The 8,750-nt window shown below is 36.4% G+C and overlaps 1 pseudogene; it reads right to left on the bottom strand.

The window, feature by feature from the left end:
• Positions 1-4,246: 4,246 nt before the first annotated feature.
• On the bottom strand, positions 4,247-4,369 carry LOC111813849 (annotated as a pseudogene).
• Between the last annotated feature and the right edge of the window lie 4,381 nt (positions 4,370-8,750).

Raw genomic sequence — 8,750 nt, 5'->3', positions numbered from 1 at the left:
ATTAAAGGTTTTATTTGACTCCCTTGCCCAAATAAATCTCAATCACGAACTGGCAAAACCATTTGAGTGAAAGTGAAGATAGAGTTTCAGATCTTGAACACATCATCACAGTTAGTGAATAGTTAAGAAAGGATCTCTTAGAAACAACTGGGATGCAGGAAAAATAATTGAACATATGCAAGACAATGCAAAGATGACACTGAACTAAGACTTCAGGCAAAATAGTAATTTTTCTTTATTTATTTTAGCTTTTAAAGAGAATATACTATCCTAGAAAAATAGAAATGATACAGAATTTTACTAAACAAAATAATAGGAATTCTACAATGGATTTTATATTGCATAACATTGTCTTCAAATTAGTTGTTTAGATTAGCAGATGAGCATGCAAAATTGGTTAAAAAAAGTTATAAGAGGGCTGGAGAGACAGCTTGATTGCTTAGTGCCTGCCTGCAAACATAATTTCCTGAGTTTGATCCCTGGTATCACATGATGTGTTAGCCCTAGAGCACTGGGTATACTGTGTTGGCCCCAAAACTGGGCATGGTGGTGCATTCCTGTAATCCCAACACTGGAAGGGGGGGGATTTACTGAGACAGAAGGATCAGTATAAGTTTTAACTGTGTAGCAAGATCCTGTATCAAAAGAAAAAAAAGTGTTATAAGAAATTAAAAAGAAGAAGCAAAAACCACAAACTGCTCCTTTTAATAGACCAGAAGAAATCAGCGGTACAATTATCTAATCTATCCTGTATATATACATAAATATTTCCTTTTCCCTTTCTTTTCTTTGTCGTTTTCCTCATCCTGTTCTTCCTTCCCTTTGAACAGATTCTTTCCCTTTCACAGTATCTATTGTTACCTTTCAGATTTTGTTTACTCCTTTAGGTTCTTACACTATCAAGACAATGATGTGGGTCTGATTCAGAGAGCAGTTCACCCCATACTAAAGGAAGTTACAGCCACTCCCTTTTAAGTCCCTGCATTTGGAGGAAATTATAATGCAAATTAGCCAGTTTCTTCTAAGATCCAAGCTTCCTATAAACCCCACATGTCATAGAACTGGATTAAAAGCCTGAGTTTCAGTGGTCATTTTAAATTGACAGAGTCCCCTGTGATAGGCGATCACTAAGGAACTGAGAATTTCCTGTGCTGTTTGTAATTAGTTCTAGATGGGGAGTAGAGGGCAGCCACTAATTTTGAACCCCTCCAGGAAATCCAGGAGATCTACTCCTCTTTCTTATTTCCAATTAAAAAAAAATCTAACCTCCTCCGTTGGTTTGCAATGTCAATACTTAGCACATGCAGAGCCATGAGTATGGTACAGATGGTATCACTAGCTCCTCTCAGATAGTTCTTAGGATGCTTCTAGACCTTCTGTTTCCTTGTGTGGCTACAGTAAATAAATCCCTTCTCTACTTCACTAATAGATTGTTGTGGTGAGTGGCTAGATATAGTTTGTTGAGATGTCTAGACTAAATTCTCTCTACCTCAGGCGTGTGTCCTAGAACTTCAGTAGCACTACCAGGAAAGATGTATTTAATCCTCCTATTCTTTACAATTATCTCTTATTATTTCCAGGAATTGTGTTGACTCATTATTTTATAGTACAACAGTATCTAAAATCTGTGTATAAATATTTAAATGTAGGTAATAGTGAAAAACTTCCTCAAAACATAATCCAAGATACCAATCATGCAATAAAATTTCTTTCAAGATTTAAATAAGGAAAATATAGTCCATCATTATTTTCTTATTTTAAGGAAACTATGGCTTTGAAGCCAATAAAAGCTTTGAATATCATGTTTAAAATAATATGGAAACTATTCCATTTGCAATATTTAGGCCTGTGATAAGTATGGACGATTATTCTAGTCTCTGGAAAGTTTGAAGACTAATTGATAAAAAGGGTTAACCCCCACCCATCTCCTCTCAACTCATCTTTTATACAGCATAAGTGATTGCTGCATTGGGTTTGAAAGTAATATGGACATTTAACCACTTATCCCTAAACATTTAATCTTAGAGTCACTGTGTCACTTGAGCAGCACTTTTGTTTAAGTACTGATTATCCAGAGTGTCATTTGGGCAGGTATTATTTCAACTCATCAATTCTTGTATTGAATAGATTTGTTAAAATTTTTGTTTTTACCTTTCCTGTTACATATTTTTCCTGTTATATTATCTTATAAATATTAATAGAAAATTGCAAGTTTTGGTTGCCCCCCAAAATACCCTGTATCTAAATAACTGGCCTGGTTAAGTGGTCAATCTATAAATAATTCATAAACAAATTCATAAACAAAGAAGAAAATATTTCTCAGCATGGTAACAAATGAGGTCCATGTTTGGTATTTAAATTCTAGGGTGGATTCGGGCTGCAAAGAGAAGGACTGCAAGGGCTGTGTGGGTTAGTGAACATGAATTAGGATGTTATATAGTGAATGACAGAAACTGATAGGATTTCATTAGATATTTAACACTTTCATTAATTACATTTCAGCTTCTCCCCTTTCTGTCAATAATACACAAATATACACAAATACAAATTTGTGTGTATATATTGTATCAAATACATTATTAGCCAAAACATATAATGAAATTAATATTCATGCTTAATATTGATCCCTTCCAATGTATATGACTGAGAAAGAGATGAATATAATAGAAAACTTAATAGATACATATAAGCAACTTAGAAATAAAAATTAAATTATGTTCTAGTTTTCATTAGAAAGTAGGCAAGTGTTATCTCCATGACATTCTTCTAAATGTCCCTGAAAGCTTCACTCACCATTCCTGATCCTTTTACTCCACAGAAGACACATTAGTAAAAGTGTGTTTAAGATGTCCAGAATATCCACACTAACTTCTCAGAAATACTATTAGATTTGTTTCTAATTATGAAACATTTATTTTCCTATACTATTATCTTTGTTGTGGGGAGAAATCTTATCATTTAATGGTGATGTTGTTAACTTTCTTCTAAAACTTTACTTTCACTGAAGTTAGTTAATAAAGCCAATAGCTTCTTAATGCAAATGGTGCCACCATTCCAAGCCTCATGGTGTCATTCCTTGTGGTTCCTTCCTAGCTCTGTGTCCCCTTTGTAACAGCTATAGATTATTCTGGGGATGGAGACAATGGGTTATCTCTGTCCTTGGAGACTGTAAAGAAACCCACAGGGACTGAGCTTTTTGGTGTTCAAATCAGCCCTTTGCTAGAGAGGGAGGGTCTTGAAATCATCTTCAGAAAGGATCAACACTCATTTCTCTGGAAAGGAAGGAATCTTTATGGGGATTTTAGCTCTGCTACAAACCAGATAAACATAACAAGAGACAAGGAGTTCAGTTTTCTCACTATTTAGTCCTTATGGTTTTCTAACATATTAGATTGTTAATTGAGGTCCCTAAGGATGTGGGGAGTTGATCTGATGAAAAGCATCAAGCTCTATCCCTCAGTGTCAGTCTCCCTAGAGACATTGGCCTGAAAGAAGTCCCAGCACCAGCTTCTTAAGAACCCTCTCAAGAGGCAGGTGTTGGGAGGAAGCTGATTTGCATGAAAAATTTGCCCTTTCTAATGGGTTTGGACAGGCATGAAAAGGCTCAGGGGAACCAAACTCTAGCTGAGGAGTCTGGAGACATTCAGTCCCAATGGGAATCCTGACCATGGCTTGGGCAATGGTTCTTCTTGGAATCTTTGCTTACAGATCAGTTAAACAAAACACTTGCATACTTATCGTTTTGAGATATTCAGAATTTCCCTTTCATCAGTCTTTTTATAATAGTAGAATCTTTTATTCTGTGTTCTTTTGCTTTTCTTATGACTCATTGTTTAGCCAGAAGTTCTCTGTCCCAGTCCAATGACATCAGAAGAGACACAATAAGACAAAACAGGCAATTAGAACTTCACTGGATTTGGTATGCAAATAATGACACAGAAGAATTTATTCCACTGGAGTTACTTAACTGAAACAGATTGTCAGGCACCTTCTCTATTAGAGAGGCAGAGTTGCTTCATGAAATCCACTATGGATAATAGAGTTAATGAGGATAAAGAGGGTGCCTGGCCATGCTGAACTCGATCTAGCACTGGAAACCTGGGTAGCTATTCCTGCATCTTGGGTCCTGTGAACTTTTCAGTATTATACATATCTGAACCAGTAAGTTTCTTGTTATTCTGTAATTTATTTGAGTCAATTTTCTATCACTTATATTAAAAGTGGCAGATTCATATAACTTTAGGTATTGGAGTTGTGAACTAGGTTTACTTGATGCCTAAAACTTCCAATCATTTCTATCACTTCTCTTACACTTTTAAACTGATAAGAACAGATACTACACTTGATCTTAGCCAAAAAGCTGAGTAATTTCTTTACATGTTATAATTGTTCATCATTTTTGGCAAGATAATGCATATCATTCTTGTGTGTTTATTTTTTTGAAATTATACATTCTTCTTTGTAGTTTGCAAAAGGGAAAATTGACAACTATGATGCCTTATTTCTTTTAGCAGTAGTATTTCAGAATGTGGACACCCAGAAGCCATCAGTGTCTGTGTCTTAAGGAGGGACAGTCACCTTCACCTGTGGCCTTACCTTTGGGTCAGACTCTAGTAATAGCTACCCTGCCTGGTACCAGCAGAACTCAGGCCAGGCTTTGAAAATGCTTATCTGCAGCACAAATAGCTGCCCCTCTGTGGTTCCTGATCACTTCTCTGGATTCATTGCTGGGAACAAAGTTGTCCTTATCATCACAAGGGCTCAGAGACAATGAGGCTGATTATTACTGCTTATTGTATATGGCAAATGGCATTTACACAGTGAGCTACATCCATGAGGAAGTGCAACCAAAACATTTTCATGTGCTCAAGATAGCTCCACACTTATAAGCAAGAGAAAAGAAGGAAGGGTGAAAAGTGTCAACAGCATGATGGGTAAAAATAAGTTTTCATGATCCCTTTCTTATCCAGTGACTGTTGGTCAGATACTTCATTCTGTTTCTCCCAGGGTGAGTCTGTTTCTCAGTGTGCCTCCTCCTAAGTTGTTCTTTTTTCCTCTGGCTGGCAATGAAGGAGGTGCCTCTCCTCCAAATTGTGCAAGCCCACACTGAAACTCAGAGTTCATCACCTACTTTTCAGACTTTTATTATTCAGAAATACTAATGGATGTATTTTCATTTATTAATTTGGTAATGGAGATCAAATTGACAATTGCTTTCTCATCGAGATGAAAGCATTGCCTGGAAACTAGTCAGAAAAGCAGTTTCTCAGCCTGGGTCAGAAATCTCTGTGATGTTGAAGAATGTGTAGTAACTAACAAGGTACACCTATGATTTTTATGAACATTATTATTTGGGAAGCAACTTTATTTTTATTACTGTGAAATAATCCCTGCAATTTTGTGTTTAAAATGCTATTTGAATAAAATTATATGACTCATTCTCAAACTCTAATTAAAATCCCAGCTTTAGTCTCTTATCTGTTTTTTTTTTTTTTTTTTATAATTTTATTGCTTTTCCCCAGGGAACATTGACAGCTACATGGAATGCAGCAAGAAATCAAAACTCAACACATTTCCTCAAGAGTAAATCATCTTTAGTAATGTTCTGTGATCCATCTAGGAGCAACTTAAGGAAAACTTTTATTGTTGCTACTCATAAAGTATACTTCATTAGGTTTACTTGCATGCAACTTTCTTGTCTATCAATTATATAATTATTTAAAAATTAAAATTTTGAAAATGATTATTCTTTTCTAATGTTATATTAATTTGATTATTCCTCAGTACAAAGACTATGATCTTATTAAAAATAGTGTCTTTTCAGATACCATTAAATCAGATGAGCTTATACTGGAGTAAGTTAGTCTCTAGATTCATTATGCTCAGTGTGCACATAAAGAAGCATCCATAGACCTTAGTGCAAGGGAATTAATCCATGCACATATAGTTATATATTGCATGATTTATCTTATAAGAGAAAACTAAAGTATAAATAACACAAAGAATAAAATAAAAGACAGATGATAAAAAAAAGAGAGCTAGACCTTTTGAAGAAGACAAGGGCACCTAGGGAAGGAGGGAGAAGGAAGGAAGGTGAGGAAGAGAAGCAAAAAGACTTAGATGTGACAGATAGATGTACCAACTCCTCAGAATGGATATATTCATCATATATCACAAGCATGTACTAATAAAAAAGGAAGAAAAGTCTATAATGAAGCAGAAAGAATTTCAAAGGAAGATGGAGGTAGAAATTGGAATTTCAGGTCAAAGGTTACCAGAGATGGCCCACAAACAACTTGGATTCAGGAAGATGAGGGAAATATACTCCTAGAGATGTTATAGGGCATTATATGTGTCATTGTGATAGATTTGGGCTGATATTTTCTGTGGCTAGGAATGGGACGTTATATTTCTGTTATAATTAACCACGTAGTTTGCTGTACATTCTTATGGTAGTCTCAGGAAAGTAACATTGCAAGGTGTCTCAGTTACTCTTCTCTTGTTGCTGAGACAAATGCCCAACACTCAAAATGAAGGAAGGAAAGATTTATCTAGAGCATGATTACTGGAGGTTTCGGTCCATACCCAGCTGACTCCAAGGCAGAACTGCACATGGCACAGGGCAGCAGGTCATGGGGGTGGCAAAGAGCAAGAGCAAGAGCAAGTGGAAGAAGTAGCAGCAACAATGGCTACAGAGAGCAAATCTGTCTCCCTTATTGCATTCAGGCTATCCACTCCAGGCTGGGTGTAGTACTCACGCCCATAATCCAGCAGCACACCAAGCAGCACTCATACCCATAATCCCCGTAGATCATGAGTTAAGGACAAACTCTAGAAGTCTGTCCCATGACTGCATGAGGCTTTGGGGGACAAATAGACACAAACCATAACACAAGGACTCAATATAATCATATATCTGAATTTGCATGCATTTCTCATCTTGACCTATAATTTATCTAAATGTGGGATCAAAAATTAAAATAAAAAACTGATTTTTCTTTAAACACTCAAATATATTACTCCTTCAACATCACTAAGATTATTTTTATTATTGTGAAATAATAGGTTTTACATAATTCCAATATCTTACTGAAAGTGAGAGGTAAACAGGTAAATATATAAAGACCATATTGATATTAAAAAAAACCCTTTTGGACATTTTTGTAAATTTTGTACACTCTGAAGAAGATCCTTGTCATTTTGAATGTTAGCTGTGTATTTTAAGCCATGTGTATAATACACAAAATGAGAATCAAGGTGTTTGTTTGCTACACTCATTGGTAGAATGAAAAGTACAGAAATGCGGAATAATACATGGCTAAAAGCACAGTAATATCTTTGTGCCTATGTTAAATCAGTACTTCCTTGAGTTTAAGATGCATATTCTCTGAGTTTCATAAAATATGGATTCTGAGTCAGTATATTTGGATGGAGCTTGAGATTCTGCAATTCTAAATGTTCAATTCTCCAAATAATATAAAGACACCAATTCCAGGGAGTAGTTTAAAACAAAGTAAAAGCCAGTATCAGACAGAAACCAAAGAGACAACTATCAAAGGGATAAATAAGATTTCTGATTTTTTTAAATTCATGATTTCATGCAGGTACACTGCATGCTTTTGAGAATTTTCATTTTCTTTGAAAAACACACACAGAATGGTACACACACACACACACACACACACACACACACACACACACACTTTCACCTGAACTGGTGAGCACTTACATAATCTCTCTATTGGTTTCTCTTACATTTGGAAAGCTGTTGTTCCTTCTGTTGTTCTTGGGCCTCTCCTTTCTCCATCTCACCTCTTCTGTTAATTTCAAGGTCTTTACTTTAGAAAGATAAGGGACAACTTTTGAGATGTTTTTCAGTATTCTGAAAACTATATATATCTCTTCTATCTTCAACTACTCTGATGGTTCACTTAAGAAGAAACTCTTAAGTTTGAGTTCATCCAGTTGTGCCTGGCTTGGGTCTGCCTGCTGTGCTCACCTCCTTCCTGCTGCAGTCCTTGGAAGTTAACCTGTTTTGACCCTCTGACAAGATGTTCTGATTCTGGATTAGTTGGGTGGTTCTGGCCTCCAGTCCCTCTGCAGGGACTGCAGTTGCAGAGTTTCTCCCCAGGCCTGTATGCCAGGCCTGGCCTGGGTCTGGAGGGGTCCAGGAGGTGCAGGGGAGAGTGGAAGCTTTCCCACACACTTTTAGGGCTTGGGTTTAGGCTGGGTTTGGAGGGTTTCAGAGAGCACTGCGGAAGTTCTCACTCACATGTCAAGCTTGGGCTGGCTCTGGAGGAGTGGAGGGGTCCTGAGAGCATGTTGGAAGGTCCCACTCATGTGGCGGGCCTGGGCTTGGTTCAGAGTTCCAGCAGGCACAGGGGAGTATCTGGTTATCTGAGACACTACTTTGAAGATAACAATATATACTATAATAAGCATTATCAAATTGCAAAAAAAGAAAAAAAAACAGAGAAAAGAAACTCAAGGTTCAGTGGTATCTTTTATAATTCCATTTGTGCCTTGTCTTTCTATTTCCTAGGATTTTCTCATTTTTAACATATATAGTGATTCACATAATATTCTCATTTTTTCTTCCAAATGCTCACTAATATGCTGCCACTAGTCTAATATTGTGAGGAATAAAATAGGAAGGAGAAACCTGGCTTGGAGAACAGCCTGCATTATGGGTTCATGGCTGACCTATCCATAAACTCAAGATACGTACTCTTTTCTTTCATATTTAATGT

This window comes from Octodon degus, unplaced genomic scaffold (genome assembly GCF_000260255.1).
Source record: "Octodon degus isolate 3935 unplaced genomic scaffold, OctDeg1.0 scaffold00230, whole genome shotgun sequence".
Classification (NCBI taxonomy): domain Eukaryota; kingdom Metazoa; phylum Chordata; class Mammalia; order Rodentia; family Octodontidae; genus Octodon; species Octodon degus.
The sequence above is the reverse complement of the archived record's forward strand: the minus strand, read 5'-3'. Positions and strand labels throughout refer to the sequence as shown.